This window comes from Arachis hypogaea, chromosome 4, assembly GCF_003086295.3.
Source record: "Arachis hypogaea cultivar Tifrunner chromosome 4, arahy.Tifrunner.gnm2.J5K5, whole genome shotgun sequence".
NCBI lineage: Eukaryota > Viridiplantae > Streptophyta > Magnoliopsida > Fabales > Fabaceae > Arachis > Arachis hypogaea.
The window spans coordinates 87,269,719-87,295,515 of NC_092039.1; the positions used below are offsets into that span (position 1 = coordinate 87,269,719).

Consider the following 25,797-nt stretch of genomic DNA (forward strand, 5'->3'; position numbering starts at 1 on the left):
GATAATGAATCCATTTATGATGCCTGGGAGAGATACAGTGAGATGCTAAGAAAATGCCCCTCTGAAATATTTTCAGAGTGGGTGCAATTAGACATCTTCTACTATGGGCTTACAGAAAAAGCTCAGATTTCTCTAGACCACTCAGCTAGTGGATCTATTCATATGAGAAAAACAATTGAAGAAGCTCAAGAGCTTATTGATACAGTTGCCAGAAATCAGCATCTGTACCTAAGCAGTGAATCTTCCATGAAAGAAGAAGCTAAAACAGTAACTGCTGAACTCAGTCCTGTAGATCAGGCTAATGAATTCAATCAGCAATTAGACTTTCTAACCCAGCAGCTAGCCGAATTCAAAGAAATACTACAGGAAACAAGAATGGCTAACAGGAATATGGAAGTACAGTTAAAGCAAACAAAAAAGCAACTGTCAAAATAAATAGTAGAAGAATGCCAAGCAGTTCAATTAAGAAGTGGGAAAACATTAAATACCTCACTTCAAAGTAGCAGGAAGCTAAGAAATGAACAACTGGCCAATCAAAATCCCTCTGAGGACAATCAGAGCCCAGAGAGGAACAATACTGGCGCTGAATGCCCAGACCATGCTCATTCCTGGCGTTCAACGCCAGAAACAAGCATGAATCCGGCGTTAAACGCCCAAAGGGAGTATAGTTCTGGCGTTCAGACGCCAGTGACAAATAAGGAGTTGGCGTTTAACGCCACTCCAGCTTCCACCCCTGGCATTCAAACTCCAGTGGGAAATCAGTCACATACAAGTGCTGATAACAACCCTTCTAAAAAGGCTTCCCAACCTACTTCTACAGGCAATAAACCTGCAGCAACTAAGGTTGAGGAATACAAAGCCAAAATGCCTTATCCTCAAAAACTCTGCCAAGCGGAACAGGATAAGCAATTTGCCCGCTTTGCAGACTATCTCAGGACTCTTGAAATAAAGATTCCGTTTGCAGAAGCACTTGAGCAAATACCCTCTTATGCTAAGTTCATGAAAGAGATCTTAAGTCATAAGAAGGATTGGAGGGAGACTGAAAAAGTTTACCTCACTGAAGAATGCAGTGCAGTCATTCTGAAAAGCTTACCTGAGAAGCTTAAAGATCCCGGGAGCTTTATGATACCATGCACGTTAGAGGGTACTTGTACCAAGCAAGCTTTATGTGATCTTGGGGCAAGTATCAACCTAATACCTGCATCTACTATCAGAAAGCTTGGTTTGACTGAAGAAATCAAACCAACCAGGATATGTCTTCAACTTGCTGATGGCTCCATTAAATACCCATCAGGCGTGATTGAAGACATGATTGTCAAGGTTGGGCCATTTGCCTTTCCTACTGACTTTGTGGTGCTGGAAATAGAGGAGCACAAGAGTGCAACTCTCATTCTAGGAAGACCTTTCCTAGCAACTGGCCGAACCCTCATTGATGTCCAAAAAGGAGAAGTAACCTTGAGAGTCAATGAGGAGGAGTTTAAGTTGAATGTTGTCAAAGCCATGCAACATCCAGACACCCCAAATGACTGCATGAGTGTTGATATTATTGACTCTCTGGTAAGAGAGGTCAATATGGCTGAGAGTCTCGAATCAGAGCTAGAGGACATCTTTAAAGATGTTCAGCCTGATTTGGAGGAATTAGAGAAAATAATAGAACCTTTGAAAATCCCTCAAGAAGAGGAGAAACCTCCAAAACCCGAACTCAAACCATTACCACCATCCCTGAAATATGCATTTTTGGGAGAAGGTGATACCTTCCCTGTAATCATAAGCTCTACCTTAGAGCCACAGGAAGAGGAAGCACTAATTCAAGTGCTAAGGACACACAAGACAACTCTTGGGTGGTCCATTAGTGATCTCAAGGGCATTAGCCCAGCCAGATGCATGCACAAGATCTTACTGGAGGATGACGCCAAGCCAGTGGTTCAACCACAAAGGCGGCTGAATCCAGCCATGAAAGAAGTGGTGCAGAAAGAGGTCACTAAATTACTAGAGGCTGGGATTATTTATCCTATTTCTGACAGCCCCTGGGTAAGCCCTGTCCAAGTTTTCCCTAAGAAAGGTGGCATGATAGTGGTTCATAATGAAAAAAATGAACTGGTTCCTACAAGAACAGTTACAGGGTGGCGTATGTGTATTGATTATAGAAGGCTCAATACAGCCACCAGAAATGATCATTTTCCTTTACCATTCATAGACCAGATGCTAGAAAGACTAGCAGGTCATGAATAATACTGCTTCCTGGATGGATATTCAGGTTATAATCAAATTGTAGTAGATCTAAAAGATCAAGAGAAAACGGCATTCACATGTCCATCTGGAGTATTTGCATACAGAAGGATGCCATTTGGTTTGTGCAATGCACCTGTAACCTTTCAGAGGTGCATGCTCTCAATTTTCTCTGATATGGTGGAAAAATTTCTGGAAGTCTTCATGGATGACTTTTCAGTATTTGGAGACTCATTCAGCTCCTGTCTTGACCATCTAGCACTTGTTCTAAAGAGATGCCAAGATACTAACCTGGTTTTAAACTGGGAAAAATGTCACTTTATAGTGACTGAAGGAATTGTCCTTGGGCACAAAATCTCGAACAAGGGGATAGAGGTGGATCAAGCTAAGGTAGAGGTAATTGAAAAATTACCACCACCTGCCAATGTTAAGGCAATCAGAAGCTTTCTGGGGCATGCAGGATTCTATAGGAGGTTTATAAAGGATTTTTCAAAAATCGCCAAACCTCTGAGCAACCTGCTAGCTGCTGACACGCCATTTATCTTTGATAAAGAGTGTCTGTAGGCATTTGAGACTCTGAAAGCTAAATTGGTTACAGCACCAATCATCTCTGCACCAGACTGGACATTACCATTTGAATTGATGTGTGATGCCAGTGACCATGCCATTGGTGCAGTGTTGGGACAAAGGCATGACAAGCTTCTGCACGTCATTTACTATGCCAGCCGTGTTCTAAATGACGCACAGAAGAATTACACAACCACAGAAAAAGAGCTACTTGCAGTGGTTTACGCCATTGACAAATTCAGATCCTATTTAGTAGGATCAAAAGTGATTGTGTACACTAATCATGCTGCTCTTAAATATCTACTCACAAAGCAGGATTCAAAACCCAGACTCATCAGATGGGTGTTGCTTCTGCAAGAGTTTGATATAGAAATAAGAGACAGAAAAGGGACAGAGAATCAAGTAGCAGATCACCTGTCCCGAATAGAACCAGTAGAAGGGGCGTCCCTCCCTCTCACTGAAATCTCTGAAACTTTTCCGGATGAGCAACTCTTTGCCATCTAGGAAGTGCCATGGTTTGCAGACATTGCAAACTACAAGGCAGTGAGATTCATACCCATAGAGTACAGTAGGCTGCAATCAAAGAAATTAATCACAGATGCAAAGTATTATCTTTGGGATGAACCATATCTCTTCAAGAGATGTGCAGACGGAGTAATCCGTAGATGTGTGCCTAAGGAAGAAGCGCAGAAAATTCTATGGCACTGCCATGGATCACAGTATGGAGGACATTTTGGAAGTGAGTGAACAACCACAAGAGTCCTCCAATGTGGCTTCTACTAGCCTACTCTCTATAAAGATTCCTGAGCGTTTGTACTTAATTGTGACAGTTGTCAAAGATCTGGCAATCTGCCTCACAGTTATGCCATGCCTCAACAAGGGATCTTGGAGATTGAGTTGTTTGATGTATGGGGTATTGACTTCATGGGACCTTTCCCACCATCATACTCAAACACTTATATTATGGTGGCAGTGGATTATGTATCCAAATGGGTGGAGGCTATTGCAACACCCACTAATGACACTAAAACAGTGTTAAAATTCCTCCAGAAACACATCTTCAGCAGATTTGGTACCCCTAGAGTATTAATCAGTGATGGGGGCAGTCATTTCTGCAATAAACAGCTTTACTCTGCTTTGGTTCGTTATGGAGTTAGCCACAGGGTAGCCACTCCATACCATCCACAGACTAATGGGCAAGCTGAAGTCTCAAATAGAGAACTCAAAAGAATCCTAGAACGGACTATAATTAACCGTAGAAGGGATTGGGCAAGGAGCTTGGATGATGCTCTGTGGGCATACAGAACAGCATTCAAGACCCCTATAGGGACCTCTCCATACCAGCTTGTGTATGGAAAGGCATGTCACTTGCCAGTGGAACTGGAACACAAGGCCTACTGGGCAACCAGATTCTTGAACCTTGATGCCAAGTTAGCTGGAGAAAAATGTTTACTCCAGCTAAATGAGCTAGAGGAATTTAGACTCAATGCTTTCGAGAATGCAAAAATATACAAAGAGAAAGCGAAAAGATGGCATGATAAGAAATTGTCATCCAGAGTCTTTGAGCCAGTGCAGAAAGTTCTGCTATTTAATTCTAGGCTCAAATTATTCCATGGGAAATTAAAATCCCAGTGGAGAGGTCCATATGTAATTACAAGTGTATCACCATATGGATACGTAGAGCTTCAGGATAATGAATCTAACAAAAAGTTCATTGTTAATGGACAGAGAGTTAAACATTATCTTGAAGGCAATTTTGAGCAAGAATGCTCAAAATTGAGACTTGATTAAAAGCTCAGTAATAGTCCAGCTAATGACATTAAAGAAGCGCTTGCTGGGACGCAACCCAGCCATTCACAAATTTTTATTTTATTTGTTTTTTCTAATTGATTAAGTTTTACAGGTATATGCCAGAGTATCTTCAAAAGGTGAAATAGCAATTGATTGAATTCACAGAGTTACAGAGAAATTTGGAAAGCTTACTGGCATCAAAAAGACAGTAAGAAACGTTTTGGGCGTTGAACGCCCAAAAGAAGCACCCACTGGGCGTTCAACGCTAGCAAGGGTAGCCATCTGGGCGTTAAACGCCAGAAAGGAGCATCTTCTGGGCATTGAACGCCAGAAAGAAGCACCTTCTGGGCGTTTAACGCCAGAACCACAGCATCCTGGGCATTTAGAAAAACGCCCAGTGACAAAGGACTTCCTGGCATTCAACGCCAGAAAGAAGCAGCAGCTGGGCGTTGAACGCCCAGGAGAAGCATCAATTGGGCGTTAAACGCCTAAAACATGCAGCATTTTGGCGTTTAACGCCAGGATGGTGGGGAGGAGGTAAAATTCGATTTTCTTCAAAAATTTTCTAATTTTTATGTTTTAGTTTATGATTTCTTGCATAAACATGTTTCCAAATATCATCCCTCAATTTCAAAAATTTTAATCCTAATTTCTAAAATCTCTAATTTCTGAAATCTCTACTTCAAAGATTTTACATGCATCTTAAATCCATAAAGATAATTGATTTTCAATCCAATCCAACTCTTTTTCCAAGCTCTTTCCCAACTTAATTATCTTTTAAAATCTTTTTCACATTATATATTTCAATTTTTTTTAAAATCATTCATATCTTTTTTAAATTATATCCTTTTCTTATCATGTTTATCTTTTATAAATCATATCTTTTATCTTATATCTTTTTCTTATTTTCGAATACCCACCCTCTCCCTTTATATCCACTTTCGGCGCCCCTCTCCTCATCCACCATTCCACACTTGCTCTCCTCCTATTCCTCTTCTCTCATTTCTTTTGCTTGAGTACAAGCAAATCTCTAAGTTTGGTGTGCTTATCTGTGATCACAAAAATATTCTCACTTTGATCATGGCCCCTAAAGGAAAACAACCCAACCCAAGAGGCAAGAAAGAGAATATTCCAAAACCACTTTGGAATCAAGGGAAGTTCTTAACTAAAGAACATTCAGATCACTACTACAAAATAATGAGTCACAGATCAGTGATCCCGGAAGTCAAATTTGACCTGAAGGAAGATGAATATCCGGAGATCCAAGAGCAAATTTGAAACAGGAACTGGGAAATCCTAGCCAATCCTGAAACGAAAGTGGGAAGGAACATGGTTCACGAGTTCTATGCTAATCTATGGCAGACAGACAAGCAAAGAATAATTGGAGCTACTCTCTATGACCATCGGACCTTAGTCAGAGGAAAGATTGTTCATACCCATCCTGACAAAATCAGGGAGATCTTTAAGCTCCCTCAACTGAAAGATGACCCAGACTACTTTAATAGGAGAATGATGAGGGTAAATAAAGGTCTGGATAAGATTCTAGAGGATATATGCATCCCCGAAGCCAGGTGGACCACCAGTACGACTGGCATCCCAAATCAACTCAAAAGAGAAGATCTCAAACTAGTAGCCAGAGGCTGGCTGGATTTCATTGGGCGTTCCATATTGCCCACCAGCAACCGTTCTGAAGTTACCATTAAAAGAGCAGTGATGATTCACTGCATCATGTTGGGAAAAGAAGTAGAAGTCCATCAACTGATCTCGTGTGAACTATACAAAATAGCAAACAGGAATTCCAAGGATGCCAGATTAGCCTATCCAAGCTTAATTTCTATGCTCTGCAGAGATGCTGGAGTGAAGATGGGAATAACAGAGTATATCTCAGTTGAAAGGCCAATCACTAGAATATCAATGGACAGACAACAACTGCAGGATGATCCAATCAAGAGTAGAGCACAGGAAGTCCTCCCAGAACTTCCTCAATTTGAATATTGGGAACATATTGAAGCATCTATTTCCAAACTACAAGAAGCTATGAACCAAATAAAGGAAGAACAGAACAATCAAAGCAGCATGCTTTGCAAACTGCTTAAGGAACAAGAAGAGCAAGGGCGTGATTTAAGGGAGCTGAAGCGCCAGAAATTAATCCTTGAAGGACCAAGATCCCACAGATCGGAGGAACATCTACTTCCCAAAACACAGGTTGTTGAGTTCTTATGTTAGCTTTAACTCTGTGATAGTGTTATTATAGAAATTTACCTTAGGAGATATATATAATAGTAGTAGTAGTAATTAGTATTTCTATTCTGATTTTATTTCCAATTAAGTTATAATTTATTTTTCTCATCATCATCAGGCATGAATAAAATAGTAGATAATTAGAATAAAGAAGTAATTTATTTTTTGAGTTCTTAATAATAAAAAAATTTATAATTAACTATTTGTGGTGGCAACACTTTTTGTTCTCTGAATGAATGCTTCAACAGTGCATAATTTTTATCCTGAATTTTATGAATATTGGCTCCTGAAAGAATGAGGAACACGAAAAATATTATTGATGATCTGAAAAATCATGAAATTGATTCTTGAAGCAAGAAAAAGCAGTGAAAAAAAAATTACAAGAAATCATTGGATCAAGAAAAGGGAATAAAAGCCAACAGCCCTTAAAACCAAAAGGCAAGGGTGAAAAGGATCCAAGGTTTTGAACATCAGTGGATAGGAGGGCCCAAGGAAGTAATTCCAGGCCTAAGCGGCTAAATCAAGCTGTCCCTAACCATGTGCTTGTGGCATGCAGGTCCAAGTGAAAAGCTTGAGACTGAGTGGTTAAAGTCGTGATCCAAAAGCAAAAAGAGTGTGCTTAAGAGCTCTGGACACCTCTAACTGGGGACTTTAGCAAAGCTGAGTCACGCTCTGAAAAGGTTCACCCAGTCATGTGTCTGTGGCATTTATGTATCCGGTGGTAATACTGGAAAACAAAGTGCTTAGGGCCACGGCCAAGACTCATAAAGTAACTGTGTTCAAGAATCAACATACTACACTAGGAGAATCAATAACATTATCTAAATTCTGAGTTCCTATGGATGCCAATCATTCTGAATTTCAAAGGATAAAGGGAGATGCCAAAACTGTTCAGAAACAAAAAGCTACTAGCCCCGCTCATCTAAATTAGAATCTGAGCTTCACTTAAAACTCGGAGATTTTATTACTCCTTAAATCCTTTTTATCCTATTTTATTCATCTAGTTGCTTGGGGACAAGCAACAGTTTAAGTTTGGTGTTGTGATGAGCGGATATTTTATACGCTTTTTGGGGGTAATTTCATGTAGATTTTAGTATGTTTTAATTAGTTTTTAGTAGAATATTATTAGTTTTTAGGAAAAAATCATATTTCTGGACTTTACTATGAGTTTGTGTGTTTTTCTGTGATTTCAGGTATTTTCTGACTGAAATTGATGGAGTTGAGCAAAAATCTGAGTTAGGCTGAAAAAGGACTGCTGATGTTGTTGGATCCTGACCTCCCTGCACTCGGAATGGATTTTTTGGAGCTACAGGAGTCCAATTGGTGCGCTCTCAACGGCGTTGGAAAGTAGACATCCAGGGCTTTCCAGCAATATATAATAGTTCATACTTTGCACGAAGATAGATGACGTAACTTGGCGTTGAACGCCAAGTACATGCTGCTGTCTGGAGTTAAACGCCAGAAAAACGTCATGATCCGGAGTTGAACGCCCAAAACACGTTATAACTTGGAGTTCAACTCCAAGAAAGGCCTCAACTCGTGGATAGCTTTAGTCTCAGCCCCAGCACACACCAAGTGGGCCCCAGGAGTGAATTTCTGCACCAATTATCTTAGTTTACTCATATTCTGTAAACCTAGGTTACTAGTTTACTATTTAAACAACTTTTAGAGATTTATCTTGTATCCCATGATATTTTCAGATCTGAATTACATACTTTTTGACGGAATGAGTCTCTAAACTCCATTGTTGGGGGTGAGGAGCTCTGCAGCGTCTCGATGAATTAATGCAATTGTTTCTATTTCACTCAAACGTGTGTGTTCCTATCTAAGATGTTCATTCGCGCTTAATTGTGAAGGAGGTGATGAGCCGTGACACTCATCACCTTCCTCAACTCATGAACGTGTGCCTGACAAACACCTCCGTTCTACATCAGACTGAATGAGCGTCTCTTAGATTTCTTAATCAGAATCTTCGTAGAATAAGCTAGAATTGATGGCGGCCACTCTTGAGGATCCGAAAAGTCTAAACCTTGTCTGTGATATCCCAAGTAGGATCCAAGGACTGAATGGCTGTGACGAGCTTCAAACTCGCGACTACTGGGCGTGATGACAAACGCAAAAGGATCAATGGATCCTATTCCAACATGATCGAGAACCGACAGCTGATTAGCCGTGCTGTGACAGAGCATCTGGAACGTTCTCACTGAGAGGATGGGAAGTAGCCACTGACAATGGTGACACCCTACATACAGCTTGCCGTAGTCGGGCTTTACAAACAATTGAGTTGAATATTACATTGCGGAAATTCAGAGGACAAAGCATCTCCAAAACCCCAACATATTCCCCATTACTGCAAAACAAGTAACGATTTTATCCTCTTTTATTTTTTTTTATCTAATAACTCCCATTGATAATTTTGATTGACATCCTGACTAAGAATAATAAAATAAACATAGCTTGCTTCAAACCAATAATCTCCGTGGGATCGACCCTTACTCACGTAAGGTATTACTTGGACAACCCAGTGCACTTGCTGGATAGTTGTGCGGATTGCAAAAAGTGTGATTGCAATTTCGTGCACTAAGTTTTTGGCGCCGTTGCCGGGGATTATTCGAGTTTGAACAACTAAAGGTTTATTTTATTTCTTAGATTAGGAATAATTTATTTTTTTTGTTATAGAGTCATTAAATCCTGATAGGATAGTTTCTTTTCAAAAATATTATTTTTCTTAATCAATTGCTAATTTTCGTGAGTTTAGTGTCTTGTTCTAAGTTTGGTGTTAATTGCATATTTTATATTTTTCTTTAAATTTTCGAACTTGTGTTCTTTGTTCTTCATTGATCTTCAAGTTGTTCTTGTTTATTTTTCTTGTTTGATCTTGAGTTTTTCTTGTTTTGTGTCTTTTCTTGTTTTTCTTGTGCTTTTTCAAAACATTAACTTTCAAAAATTATACTTTTATCCATAAATATAATACATCTTTAAAATCAACACTGAAGTTACTGCCCAATTGGCTGGAGCATTAGTAGTTGTTCTTCATAATTGGGTATTTTCTTTAAAATCTTTTTCAAAAATAATTTTTCTTGATTGAATCTTGTGCCAAACTCTAAGTTTGGTGTTTTCTTGTTAAGTTTTCTTAAATTTTTCGAAAATTTGTCTTGGTTTTCTAAAAATTTTAAGTTTGGTGTTCTTTCTTTTGTTTTTGGTGTTTTTGTGAATTTTCAAGGTGTTCTTGAGTCTTTCTTTCGTTTTAATCTTAAAATTTTTAAGTTTGGTGTTCCTTGGTGTTTTTCCTCCAAAAATTTTCGAAAATAAGGAGCATTGGATCTAAAAATTTTAAGTCTTGTGTCTTTTGTGTGTTTTTCTCTTTCATCATAAAATTCAAAATTCAAAAATATATCTTTCTTAACTAATTTTAAACTACTTTTTTTCGAAATTTTTATATAAAAATTCAGATTTCAATTTCAAAATATTTTCAATTTCTTTTGTTTATTTCGTTTTTATTTTATTTTATAAAATAAATTTTTATAAAATAAATTTTTATAAAATAAATAATATCAACATACATATCATCTCCTTTATTCCATCATGGAATTAAGTGGGAATGAACAGTCCAGGAGGACTCTGGGGTCATATGCTAACCCCACTACTGCTTCATATGGGAGTAGTATCTGTATACCCTCCATTGGAGGTAGTAGCTTTGAGTTGAACCCTCAGCTCATTATCATGGTGCAGTAAAACTGCCAGTATTCTGGTCTTCCACATGAAGAACCTACAGAGTTTCTGGCACAATTTTTACAAATTGCTGACACAGTATATGATAAGGAAGTAGATCAGGATGTCTACAGATTATTACTGTTTCCATTTGCTGTAAAAGATCAAGCTAAGAGGTGGTTAAATAACCAGCCTAAGAACAGCATAAAAACATGGAAACAGCTGTCAGAAAAATTCCTGAATCACTATTTCCCTCCAAAACGGATGACACAGCTAAGGCTAAGCATCCAAGGCTTCAAACAAGGAGATAATGAATCCATTTATGATGCCTGGGAGAGATACAGTGAGATGCTAAGAAAATGCCCCTCTGAAATGTTTTCAGAATGGGTGCAATTAGACATCTTCTACTATGGGCTTACAGAAAAAGCTCAGATTTCTCTAGACCACTCAGTTGGTGGATCTATTCATATGAGAAAAACAATTGAAGAAGCTCAAGAGCTTATTGATACAGTTGCCAGAAATCAGCATCTGTACCTAAGCAGTGAATCTTCCATGAAAGAAGAAGCTAAAACAGTAACTGCTGAACTCAGTCCTGTAGATCAGGCTAATGAATTCAATCAGCAATTAGACTTTCTAACCCAGCAGCTAGCCGAATTCAAAGAAATACTACAGGAAACAAGAATGGCTAACAGGAATATGGAAGTACAGTTAAAGCAAACAGAAAAGCAACTGTCAAAACAAATAGCAGAAGAATGCCAAGCAGTTCAATTAAGAAGTGGGAAAACATTAAATACCTCACTTCAAAGCAGCAGGAAGCTAAGAAATGAACAAATGGCCAATCAAAATCCCTCTGAGGACAATCAGAGCCCAGAGAGGAACAATACTGGCGCTGAACGCCCAGACCATGCTCATTCCTGGCGTTCAACGCCAAAAACAAGCATGAATCCGGCGTTAAATGCCCAAAGGGAGCATAGTTCTGGCGTTCAGACGCCAGTGACAAATAAGGAGTTGGCGTTTAATGCCACTCCAGCTTCCACTCCTGGCATTCAAACTCCAGTGGGAAATCAGTCACATACAAGTGCTGATAACAACCCTTCTAAAAAGGCTTCCCAACCTACTTCTACAGGCAATAAACCTGCAGCAACTAAGGTTGAGGAATACAAAGCCAAAATGCCTTATCCTCAAAAACTCTGCCAAGCGGAACAGGATAAGCAATTTGCCCGCTTTGCAGACTATCTCAGGACTCTTGAAATAAAGATTCCGTTTGCAGAAGCACTTGAGCAAATACCCTCTTATGCTAAGTTCATGAAAGAGATCTTAAGTCATAAGAAGGATTGGAGGGAGACTGAAAAAGTTTACCTCACTGAAGAATGCAGTGCAGTCATTCTGAAAAGCTTACCTGAGAAGCTTAAAGATCCTGGGAGCTTTATGATACCATGCACGTTAGAGGGTACTTGTACCAAGCAAGCTTTATGTGATCTTGGGGCAAGTATCAACCTAATACCTGCATCTACTATCAGAAAGCTTGGTTTGACTGAAGAAATCAAACCAACCAGGATATGTCTTCAACTTGCTGATGGCTCCATTAAATACCCATCAGGCGTGATTGAAGACATGATTGTCAAGGTTGGGCCATTTGCCTTTCCTACTGACTTTGTGGTGCTGGAAATGGAGGAGCACAAGAGTGAAACTCTCATTCTAGGAAGACCTTTCCTAGCAACTGGCCGAACCCTCATTGATGTCCAAAAAGGGGAAGTAACCTTGAGAGTCAATGAGGAGGAGTTTAAGTTGAATGTTGTCAAAGCCATGCAACATCCAGACACCCTAAATGACTGCATGAGTGTTGATATTATTGACTCTCTGGTAAGAGAGGTCAATATGGCTGAGAGTCTCGAATCAGAGCTAGAGGACATCTTTAAAGATGTTCAGCCTGATTTGGAGGAATCAGAGATAATAATAGAACCTCTGAAAATCCCTCAAGAAGAGGAGAAACCTCCAAAACCCGAACTCAAACCATTACCACCATCCCTGAAATATGCATTTTTGGGAGAAGGTGATACCTTCCCTATAATCATAAGCTCTACCTTAGAGCCACAGGAAGAGGAAGCACTAATTCAAGTGCTAAGGACACACAAGACAACTCTTGGGTGGTCCATCAGTGATCTCAAGGGCATTAGCCCAGCTAGATGCATGCACAAGATCTTACTGGAGGATGACGCCAAGCCAGTGGTTCAACCACAAAGGCGGCTGAATCCAGCCATGAAAGAAGTGGTGCAGAAAGAGGTCACTAAATTACTAGAGGCTGGGATTATTTATCCTATTTCTGACAGCCCTTGGGTGAGCCCTGTCCAAGTTGTCCCTAAGAAAGGTGGCATGACAGTGGTTCATAATGAAAAAAATGAACTGGTTCCTACAAGAACAGTTACAGGGTGGCATATGTGTATTGATTATAGAAGGCTTAATACAGCCACCAGAAATGATCATTTTCCTTTACCATTCATAGACCAGATGCTAGAAAGACTAGCAGGTCATGAATACTACTGCTTCCTGGATGGATATTCAAGTTATAATCAAATTGCAGTAGATCTAAAAGATCAAGAGAAAACGACATTCACATGTCCATCTGGAGTATTTGCATACAGAAGGATGCCATTTGGTCTGTGCAATGCACCTGTAACCTTTCAGAGGTGCATGCTCTCAATTTTCTCTGATATGGTGGAAAAATTTCTGGAAGTCTTCATGGATGACTTTTCAGTATTTGGAGACTCATTCAGCTCCTGTCTTGACCATCTAGCACTTGTTCTAAAGAGATGCCAAGAGACTAACCTGGTTTTAAACTGGAAAAAATGTCACTTTATGGTGACTGAAGGAATTGTCCTTGGGCACAAAATCTCGAACAAGGGGATAGAGGTGGATCAAGCTAAGGTAGAGGTAATTAAAAAATTACCACCACCTGCCAATGTTAAGGCAATCAGAAGCTTTCTGGGGCATGCAGGATTCTATAGGAGGTTTATAAAGGATTTTTCAAAAATCGCCAAACCTCTGAGCAACCTGCTAGCTGCTGACACGCCATTTATCTTTGATAAAGAGTGTCTGCAGGCATTTGAGACTCTGAAAGCTAAATTGGTTACAGCACCAATCATCTCTGCACCAGACTGGACATTACCATTTGAATTGATGTGTGATGCCAGTGACCATGCCATTGGTGCAGTGTTGGGACAAAGGCATGACAAGCTTCTGCACGTCATTTACTATGCCAGCCGTGTTCTAAATGATGCACAGAAGAATTAGACAACCACAGAAAAAGAGCTACTTGCAGTGGTTTACGCCATTGACAAATTCAGATCCTATTTAGTAGGATCAAAAGTGATTGTGTACACTGATCATGCTGCTCTTAAATATCTACTCACAAAGCAGGATTCAAAACCCAGACTCATTAGATGGGTGTTGCTTCTGCAAGAGTTTGATATAGAAATAAGAGACAGAAAAGGGACAGAGAATCAAGTAGCAGATCACCTGTCCCGAATAGAACCAGTAGAAGGGGCGTCCCTCCCTCTCACTGAAATCTTTGAAACTTTTCTGGATGAGCAACTCTTTGCCATCTAGGAAGTGCCATGGTTTGCAGACATTGCAAACTACAAGGCAGTGAGATTCATACCCAAAGAGTACAGTAGGCTGCAATCAAAGAAATTAATCACAGATGCAAAGTACTATCTTTGGGATGAACCATATCTCTTCAAGAGATGTGCAGATGGAGTAATCCGTAGATGTGTACCTAAGGAAGAAGCGCAGAAAATTCTATGGCACTGCCATGGATCACAGTATGGAGGACATTTTGGAAGTGAGCAAACAACCACAAGAGTCCTCCAATGTGGCTTCTACTGGCCTACTCTCTATAAAGATTCCTGAGCGTTTGTACTTAATTGTGACAGTTGTCAAAGATCTGGCAATCTGCCTCACAGTTATGCCATGCCTCAACAAGGGATCTTGGAGATTGAGTTGTTTGATGTATGGGGTATTGACTTCATGGGACCTTTCCCACCATCATACTCAAACACTTATATTATGGTGGCAGTGGATTATGTATCCAAATGGGTGGAGGCTATTGCAACACCCACTAATGACACTAAAACAGTGTTAAAATTCCTCCAGAAACACATCTTCAGCAGATTTGGTACCCCTAGAGTATTAATCAGTGATGGGGGTAGTCATTTCTGTAATAAACAGCTTTACTCTGCTTTGGTTCGTTATGGAGTTAGCCACAGGGTAGCCACTCCATACTATCCACAGACTAATGGGCAAGCTGAAGTCTCAAATAGAGAACTCAAAAGAATCCTAGAATGGACTGTAATTAACCGTAGAAGGGATTGGGCAAGGAGCTTGGATGATGCTCTGTGGGCATATAGAACAGCATTCAAGACCCCTATAGGGACCTCTCCATACTAGCTTGTGTATGGAAAGGCATGTCACTTGCCAGTGGAACTGGAACACAAGGCCTACTGGGCAATCAGATTCTTGAACCTTGATGCCAAGTTAGCTGGAGAAAAATGTTTACTCCAGCTAAATGAGCTAGAGAAATTTAGACTCAATGCTTTCGAGAATACAAAAATATACAAAGAGAAAGCGAAAAGATGGCATGATAAGAAATTGTCATCCAGAGTCTTTGAGCCAGGGCAGAAAGTTCTGCTATTTAATTCTAGGCTCAAATTATTCCCTGGGAAATTAAAATCCCGGTGGAGAGGTCCATATGTAATTACAAGTGTATCACCATATGGATACGTAGAGCTTCAGGATAATGAATCTAACAAAAAGTTCATTGTTAATGGACAGAGAGTTAAACATTATCTTGAAGGCAATTTTGAGCAAGAATGCTCAAAACTGAGACTTGATTAAAAGCTCAGTAATAGTCCAGCTAATGATATTAAAGAAGCGCTTGCTGGGAGGCAACCCAGCCATTCACAAATTTTTATTTTATTTGTTTTTTCTAATTGATTAAGTTTTACAGGTATATGCTAGAGTATCTTCAAAAGGTGAAATAGCAATTGATTGAATTCACAGAGTTACAGAGAAATTTGGAAAGCTTACTGGCATCAAAAAGCCAGTAAGAAACGTTTTGGGCGTTGAACGCCCAAAAGAAGCACCCACTGGGCGTTCAACGCCAGTAAGGGTAGCCATCTGGGCGTTAAATGCCAGAAAGGAGCATCTTCTGGGCATTAAACGCCAGAAAGAAGCACCTTCTGGGCGTTTAACGCCAGAACCACAGCATCCTGGGCGTTTAGAGAAATGCCCAGTGACAAAGCACTTCCTGGCGTTCAACGCCAGAAAGAAGCAGCAGCTGGGCGTTGAACGCCCAGGAGAAGCATCAATTGGGCGTTAAACGCCCAAAACATGCAGCGTTTGGGCGTTTAACGCCAGGATGGTGGGGAGGAGGTAAAATTCGATTTTCTTCAAAAATTTTCTAATTTTTATGTTTTAGTTTATGATTTCTTGCATAAACATGTTTCCAAATATCATCCCTCAATTTCAAAAATTTTAATACTAATTTCTAAAATCTCTAATTTCTGAAATCTCTACTTCAAAGATTTTACATGCATCTTAAATCCATAAAGATAATTGATTTTCAATCCAATCCAACTCTTTTTCCAAGCTCTTTCCCAACTTAATTATCTTTTAAAATCTTTTTCACATTATATATTTCAATTTTTTTTTAAAAATCATTCATATATTTTTTAAATTATATCCTTTTCTTATCATGTTTATCTTTTATAAATCATATCTTTTATCTTATATCTTTTTCTTATTTTCGAATACCCACCCTCTCCCTTTATATCCACTTTCGGCGCCCCTCTCCTCATCCACCATTCCACACTTGCTCTCCTCCTATTCCTCTTCTCTCCTTTCGTTTGCTTGAGGACAAGCAAATCTCTAAGTTTGGTGTGCTTATCTGTGATCACAAAAATATTCTCACTTTGATCATGGCCCCTAAAGGAAAACAACCCAACCCAAGAGGCAAGAAAGAGAATATTCCAAAACCACTTTGGAATCAAGGGAAGTTCTTAACTAAAGAACATTCAGATCACTACTACAAAATAATGAGTCACAGATCAGTGATCCCGGAAGTCAAATTTGACCTGAAGGAAGATAAATATCCGGAGATCCAAGAGCAAATTCGAAACAGGAACTGGGAAATCCTAGCCAATCCTGAAACGAAAGTGGGAAGGAACATGGTTCAGGAGTTCTATGCTAATCTATGGCAGACAGAAAAGCAAAGAATAATTGGAGCTACTCTCTATGACCATCGGACCTTAGTCAGAGGAAAGATTGTTCATACCCATCCTGACAAAATCAGGGAGATCTTTAAGCTCCCTCAACTGAAAGATGACCCAGACTCCTTTAATAGGAGAATGATGAGGGTAAATAAAGGTCTGGATAAGATTCTAGAGGATATATGCATCCCCGAAGCCAGGTGGACCACCAGCACGACTGGCATCCCAAATCAACTCAAAAGAGAAGATCTCAAACCAATAGCCAGAGGTTGGCTGGATTTCATTGGGCATTCCATATTGCCCACCAGCAACCGTTCTGAAGTTACCATTAAAAGAGCAGTGATGATTCACTGCATCATGTTGGGAAAGAAGTAGAAGTCCATCAACTGATCTCGTGTGAACTATACAAAATAGCAAACAGGAATTCCAAGGATGTCAGATTAGCCTATCCAAGCATAATTTCTATGCTCTGCAGAGATGCTGGAGTGAAGATGGGAATAACAGAGTATATCTTAGTTGAAAGGCCAATCACTAGAATATAAATGGACAGACAACAGCTGCAGGATGATCCAATCAAGAGGAGAGCACAGGAAGTCCTCCCAGAGCTTCCTCAATTCGAATATTGGGAACATATTGAAGCATCTATTTCCAAACTACAAGAAGCTATGAACCAAATAAAGGAAGAACAGAACAATCAAAGCAGCATGCTTTGCAAACTGCTTAAGGAACAAGAAGAGCAAGGGCGTGATTTAAGGGAGCTGAAGCGCCAGAAATTAATCCTTGAAGGACCAAGATCCCACAGATCGGAGGAACATCTACTTCCCAAAACACAGGTTGTTGAGTTCTTATGTTAGCTTTAACTCTGTGATAGTGTTATTATAGAAATTTACCTTAGGAGATATATATAATAGTAGTAGTAGTAATTAGTATATCTATTCTGATTTTATTTCCAATTAAGTTATAATTTATTTTTCTCATCATCATCAGGCATGAATAAAATAGTAGATAATTAGAATAAAGAAGTAATTTATTTTTTGAGTTCTTAATAATAAAAAAATTTATAATTAACTATTTGTGGTGGCAACACTTTTTGTTCTCTGAATGAATGCTTCAACAGTGCATAATTTTTATCCTGAATTTTATGAATATTGGCTCCTAAAAGAATGAGGAACACGAAAAATATTATTGATGATCTGAAAAACCATGAAATTGATTCTTGAAGCAAGAAAAAGCAGTGAAAAAAAATTACAAGAAATCATTGGATCAAGAAAAGGGAATAAAAGCCAACAGCCCTTAAAACCAAAAGGCAAGGGTGAAAAGGATCCAAGGCTTTGAGCATCAGTGGATAGGAGAGCCCAAGGAAGTAATTCCAGGCCTAAGCGGCTAAATCAAGCTGTCCCTAACCATGTGCTTGTGGCATGCAGGTCCAAGTGAAAAGTTTGAGACTAAGTGGTTAATGTCGTGATCCAAAAGCAAAAAGAGTGTGCTTAAGAGCTCTGGACACCTCTAACTGGGGACTTCAGCAAAGCTGAGTCACAATCTGAAAAGGTTCACCCAGTCATGTGTTTGTGGCATTTATGTATCCGGTGGTAATACTGGAAAACAAAGTGCTTAGGGCCACGACCAAGACTCATAAAGTAACTGTGTTCAAGAATCAACATACTACACTAGGAGAATCAATAATATTATCTGAATTCTGAGTTTTTATGGATGCCAATCATTCTGAATTTCAAAGGATAAAGGGAGATGCCAAAACTGTTCAGAAACAAAAAGCTACTAGCCCCGCTCATCTAAATTAGAATCTGAGCTTCACTTAAAACTCGGAGATTTTATTACTCCTTAAATCCTTTTTATCCTATTTTATTCATCTAGTTTCTTGGGGACAAGCAACAGTTTAAGTTTGGTGTTGTGATATTTTATACGCTTTTTGGGGGTAATTTCATGTAGATTTTAGTATGTTTTAATTAGTTTTTAGTAGAATATTATTAGTTTTTAGGAAAAAATTATATTTCTGGACTTTACTATGATTTTGTGTGTTTTTCTGTGATTTCAGGTATTTTCTGACTGAAATTGATGGAGTTGAGCAAAAATCTGAGTTAGGCTGAAAAAGGACTACTGATGTTGTTGGATCCTGACCTCCCTGCACTCGGAATGGATTTTGGAGCTACAGGAGTCCAATTGGCGCGCTCTCAACGGCGTTGGAAAGTAGACATCCAGGGCTTTCTAGCAATATATAATAGTCCATACTTTGCGCGAAGATAGACGACGTAGCTTGGCGTTGAACGCCAAGTACATGCTGCTGTCTGGAGTTAAACGCCAGAAAAACGTCATGATCCGGAGTTGAACGCCCAAAACACGTTATAACTTGGAGTTCAACTCCAAGAAAGGCCTCAACTCGTGGATAGCTTTAGTCTCAGCCCCAGCACACACCAAGTGGTCCCCAAGAGTGAATTTTTGCACCAATTATCTTAGTTTACTCATATTCTGTAAACCTAGGTTACTAGTTTACTATTTAAACAACTTTTAGAGATTTATCTTATACCCCATGACATTTTCAGATCTGAATTATATACTTTTTGACGGCATGAGTCTCTAAACTCCATTGTTGGGGGTGAGGAGCTCTGCAGCGTCTCGATGAATTAATGCAATTGTTTCTATTTCACTCAAACGTGTGTGTTCCTATCTAAGATGTTTATTCGCGCTTAATTGTGAAGGAGGTGATGAGCCGTGACACTCATCACCTTCCTCAACTCATGAATGTGTGCCTGACAAACACCTCCGTTCTACATCAGACTGAATGAGCGTCTCTTAGATTCTTTAATCAGAATCTTTGTGGTATAAGCTAGAATTGATGGCGGCCACTCTTGAAGATCCGAAAAATCTAAACCTTGTCTGTGGTATTCCAAGTAGGATCCAAGGACTGAATGGCTGTGACGAGCTTCAAACTCGCGACTGCTGGGCGTGATGACAAACGCAAAAGGATCAATGGATCCTATTCCAACATGATCGAGAACCGACAGCTGATTAGCTGTGCTGTGAGAGAGCATCTGGAACGTTTTCACTGAGAGGATGGGAAGTAGCCACTGACAATGGTGACACCCTACATACAGCTTGCCGTAGTCGGGCTTTACAAACAATTGAGTTGAATATTACATTGCGGAAATTCAGAGGACAAAGCATCTCCAAAACCCCAACATATTCCCATTACTGTAAAACAAGTAACGATTTTATCCTCTTTTAATTTTTTTTATCTAATAACTCCCATTGATAATTTTGATTGACATCCTGACTAAGAATAATAAAATAAACATAGCTTGCTTCAAACCAATAATCTCCGTGGGATCGACCCTTACTCACGTAAGGTATTACTTGGACGACCCAGTGCACTTGCTGGATAGTTGTGCGGATTGCAAAAAGTGTGATTGCAATTTCGTGCACCAATCCTTTCATGAGAAAATTGGATGATTTCTCCATGATGAATTATAGGTGTTTCCATAAGGTTCACCCATATAATTTACTTCTGCTATTGCAGGGTTCTTAGGATCATAAGCTTCTTCTTCAGAAGATGCCTCTTTAGTACTGTTGGATGCATTTTGCCATCCATTCAGACTTTGAGAAATCATGTTGACTTGCTGAGTCAACATTTTGTTCTAAGCCAAAATGGCATTCAAAGCATCAATTTCAAGAACTCCCTTCCTTTGAGGTGTCCCATTATTCACGGAATTCCTCTCAGAAGTGTACATGAACTGGTTATTTGCAACCATGTCAATAAGTTCTTGAGCTTCTGCAGGCGTTTTCTTTAGGTGAATGGATCCACCTGCAGAATGGTCCAATGACATCTTAGAGAACTCAGATAGACCATAATAGAATATATCTATCATGGTCCATTCTGAAAACATGTCAGAAGGACATCTTTTGGTCATCTGTTTATATCTTTCCCAAGCTTCATAGAGGGATTCACCATCTTTTTGTTTGAAGGTCTGAACATCCACTCTAAGCTTGCTCAGCTTTTGAGGAAGAAAGAACTTAGCCAAGAAGGCCGTGACCAGCTTATCCCAGGAGTCCAGGCTATCTTTAGGTTGAGAGTCCAACCATGCTCTAGCTTTGTCTCTTACAGCAAAAGGGAAAATCATGAGCCTATAGACTTCAGGATCTGCTCCATTAGTCTTAACAGTCTCACAGATCTGCAAGAACTCAGTTAAAAACTGGTAGGGATCTTCTGATGGAAGTCCATGAAACGTGCAGTTCTGTTGCATTAGAGCAACTAGTTGAGGTTTCAACTCAAAATTGTTTGCTCCAATGGCAGGAATTGAGATGCTTCTTCCATCAAACTTGGAAGTAGGTGTAGTATAATCACCAAGCATCCTTCTTGCATTATTGTTGTTGGGTTCGGCTGCCATCTCCTTTTCTTGTTCGAAAATTTCAGCAAGGTTGTCTCTGGATTGTTGTAATTTAGCTTCTCTTAGTTTCCTCTTCAGAGTCCTTTCAGGTTCTGGATCAGCTTCAACAAGAATGCCTTTTTCCTTGTTCCTGCTCATATGAAAGAGAAGAGAACAGAAAAAGAAGAGGGATCCTCTATGTCACAGTAAAGAGGTTCCTTATTATTAGTAGAAGAAGAAAGGGAATAAAGAAAGGAGAATCCAAACACAAGGGTGAGGATAAGGGTAGTGATTTGAGATGAAGAGAAGTGTTAGTAAATGAATGAATAAATAGAATAATACGAGAGAGCTAGAAATTTTCGAAAATAAATTTTAAAAAGGAGTTAAATGATTTTCGAAAAATAAAGATAAGAAATAAAATAAAAATTAAAATTTAAAACAATTAATTAATTAAAGAAATATTTTTTGAAAAAGAGGGAGGTATTTTCGAAAATTAGAGAGAGAAAAGTTGTTAGGTGGTTTTGAAAAAGATAAGAAACAAACAAAAAGTTAATTAGTTAGTTGAAAAAGATTTGAAAATCAAATTTGAAAAGATAAGAAGATAAGAAGATAAGAAGTTAGAAAAGATATTTTAAAATCAAATTTTTGAAAAAAAGAAAATTTTGAAAAAGATATGATAAAAAGATATGATTAAAAAGATATGGTTGGAAAAGATTTAATTTTTAAAATTAAAATGAATTACTTGACTAACAAGAAACTAAAAGATATGATTCTAGAATTTAAAGATTGAACTTTTCTTAACAAGAAAGTAACAAACTTCAAATTTTTGAATCAATCATATTAATTATTAGCATAATTTTCAAAAATAAAGATAAAACTAAGAAAAAGATTTTTGAAAAATATTTTAAAGGATTTTCGTAAATTAATAAGAAAAATGAAAAGAGTTGATTTTTGAAAAATTTTTAAAAAGATAAGATTTTTTTTAAAATTTGAAAATTTGACTTGACTTATAAGAAACAACTAATTTTAAAAATTTTTGACTAAGTCAACCAAAATTTTCAAAATTTTGAGAGAAAAAAGGAAAAGATATTTATTTTTTTGATTTTTGAATTTTTAATTATGAGAGAGAAAAACACAAATATGACCCAAAACATGAAAATTTTAGATCAAACACATAATGCATGCAAGAACATTATGAATGTCAAGATGAACACCAAGAACACTTTGAAGATCATGATAAACATCAAGAACATATTTTTGAAAAATTTTTTACGCAAAGAAAACATGCAAGACACCAAACTTAGAAATCTTTAATGCTTAGACAATATGAATGCATAAATGCATATGAAAAACATCATACAACACGAAACAAGAAAATTTAAAGATTAAACAAGAAGACTTACCAAGAACAACTTCAAGATCATGAAGAACAGTATGAATGCATGAATTTTCGAAAAATGCAAGAACAATATGAATATGCAATTGACACCAAACTTATAAATGGACTCAAGACTCAAATAAGAAACACAAAAATATTTTTGATTTTTATAATTTTATTATTTTTTTGGATTTTATTTTATATTTTTCGAAAAACATATAGGAAAAGGAAAATAAGAAATTCAAAATTTTTAAGAAGAATTCCAGGAATCTTTCAATGTTAGCCTAAAGCTCCAATCCAAAGGTTGGACATGGCTTAATAGCCAGCCAGCTTTAGTATATAAATCAGTCATACAATAGCTGATATTTCAATTAACTTGCCTCTATGCTGATGGTTGGAAGCCTCAATCCAAAAGAATTTGGATATGGCTTTACAGCCAGCCAGGCTTCAACATGCTTCATGAAACACTATAATTCATTCTTAAAAATTTAGAATAATTTTCGAAAACAGATGAGAAATACTTTTTTTTGTACAATTTTTTGAAAATAAAACAAAAAGAAAATTACCTAATCTGAGTAACAAGATGAACCGTCAGTTGTCCAAACTCCACAATCCCCAGCAACGGTGCCAAAAACTTGGTGTACGAAATTGTGATCATCAACAATGGCGCCAAAAACTTGGTAGCGCTCTCAAACGTGAATCACACTTAGTCACAACTCCGCACAACTAACCAGCAAGTGCACTGGGTCGTCCAAGTAATACCTTACGTGAGTAAGGGTCGATCCCACGGAGATTGTTGGTATGAAGCAAGCTATGGTCATTTTGTAAATCTAAGTTAGGCAGATAGTAAATGTTATGGAGTTTTCGAATAATAAATAAAACAAAAAATAAAGATAGAGTTACTCATGTAATTCAATGGTGGGAATTTCAGATAAGTGTGTGGAGGTGCTTGTCCCTGTTAGATCTCTGCTTTCCTACTGTCTTCCTTCAATCCTTCTTATTCCTTTCCATGGCAAGCTGTATGTAGGGAACCACCGTTGTCAATGGCTATATCCCATCCTTTCAGTGAAAAAGGTCCAAATGCTCTGTCACGGCATGGCTAATCATCTATTGGTTCTCGATCATGTTGGAATAGAATCCCTTGATTCTTTTGCGTTTGTCATCACGCCCAACAATCGCGAGTTTGAAGCTCGTCACAGTCATTCAATCCCTGAATCCTACTCGGAATACCACAGACAAGGTTTAGACTTTCCGGATTCTCATGAATGTCGCCATCAATCTAGCTTATACCACGAAGATTCTGATTAAGGAATCCAAGAGATATGCGCCCGGTCTAAGGTAGAACAGAAGTGGTTGTCAGTCATGCGTTCATAGGTGAGAATGATGATGAGTGTCACAGATCATCACATTTATCATGTTAAAGTGCAACGAATATCTTAGAATAAGAACAAGCGGAATTGAATAGAAAATAGTAGTAATTGCATTGAAACTTGAGGTACAGCAGAGCTCCACACCCTTAATCTTTAGTGTGTAGAAACTCCATCATTAAAAATACATAAGTTATGAAGGTACAGGCATGGCCGAATGGCCAGCCCCCAAACGTGATCAAAAGATCAAAAAATACAATCAAATACCGAATGGTCAAAAGACCTTACAATCAAAGTCACTGAATACAATAGTAAAAAGTCCTATTTATACTAGACTAGCTACTAGAGTTTACAGAAGTAAGTAATTGATGCAGAAATCCACTTCCGGAGCCCACTTGGTGTGTGCTTGGGCTGAGCTTGAGCTTTACACGTGCAGAGGCTTCTTTTGGATTTGAACGCCAAGTTGTAACGTGTTTTTGGCGTTCAACTCTGGTTCGTGACGTGTTTCTGGCGTTTGACTCCAGAATGTAGCATGGAACTGGCGTTGAGTGCCAGTTTACATCATCTAATCTCGAATAAAGTATGGACTATTATATATTGCTGGAACGCTCTGGATGTCTACTTTCCAACGTCATTAAGAGCGCGCCATTTGGAGTTTTGTAGCTCCAGAAAATTCATTTTGCGTGCTGGGAGGTCAGAATCCAACAGCATCAGCAGTCCTTTGTCAGCCTTTTATCAGAGTTATGCTCAGGTCCCTCAATTTCAGCCAGAAATGATCTGAAATCACAAAAAAACACACAAACTCATAGTAAAGTCCAAAAATGTGAATTTAGCATAAAAACTAATGAAAACATCCCTAAAAATAGCTAGATCCTACTAAAAACTACCTAAAAACAATGTCAAAAAGCGTATAAATTATCCGCTCATCAGCCTTACTTGAGATGGGAGTGCGCCTTACTTGAAGGACAGCACATGTTGCGTGTTGTTGTTGTTTCTTGCACCTAACTTGAGAAATCTCAAGTTAGGCGCAGTCTTGGCAGCGTTGATGGAGAAGACGTATAGACTATTACATATCGTTGGAAAGCTCTAGAAGTTAACTTTCTAACGCCACTAGAATCACATCCATTGGACATCTGTAGCTTGAGATATTCAGGTTTGAGTGAAGAGAGGCCAGGGTTAACAACATCATTCGTCTTCTTCCCTTTCTCTGCGGAAACTCCATCGAATCCAGTCGAATGCTACCTAAAATAAACAGAATTACACACGACTCCAAGTAACATCCGTAGTAGCTAAAAGATAATTAATTCTTGATTAAAGACAACGATTTAAATGCAAATTCACTAGGAAAAGATAGGGAAGATGCCCACACATCACACGCCCAGGAAATTTCAAAATGTGTGCGTAAGCATAGGGGTGTGCATACGCACAGGTAGCAAAACTTAAAAAATTTGTTCACTCGCATAGCCTGTGCCAGCGCCCCTAATAGAATGGCCTTCCCGACGCGTGCGTCCGCACAGGCCTGTCCGTCCGTACAGGTTGAGATTTTCCCTTAGATATGTGCGCGCACAAGCTGTGCTAGTGCAACAAACCGAACGCACTTCCCTGCCTATGCGTGCGCACAGATGTGTGCGTCCGCACAGATCAAAATTTTTGCAGGTTGTGCGTCCGCACAAGGGTGTGCGCCCGCACATATTAGAAATGATGAAATTCTGCAACTTTGCAGAATTTCAGATTTTTAACACCAACTTTAAATGATCATAACTTCCCTAAAAAAATTCTAAATTTGGAAAAATTTATATCAAATTAAAGGTTTTTCAAAGATCTTTAATTCTAAACAAATTTCAATCAATTTTGAAAACCAAGGCAAA

At 38.6% G+C, this 25,797-nt stretch overlaps 1 non-coding gene across 1 annotated transcript; it reads left to right on the forward strand.

The window, feature by feature from the left end:
• The first annotated feature begins 20,702 nt into the window (after nucleotides 1-20,702).
• On the forward strand, nucleotides 20,703-20,806 carry LOC112799042 (small nucleolar RNA R71). Its single transcript, XR_003200630.1, has one exon. It is a non-coding gene; the product is annotated as a small nucleolar RNA R71 (small nucleolar RNA).
• The last annotated feature ends 4,991 nt before the right edge of the window (nucleotides 20,807-25,797 follow it).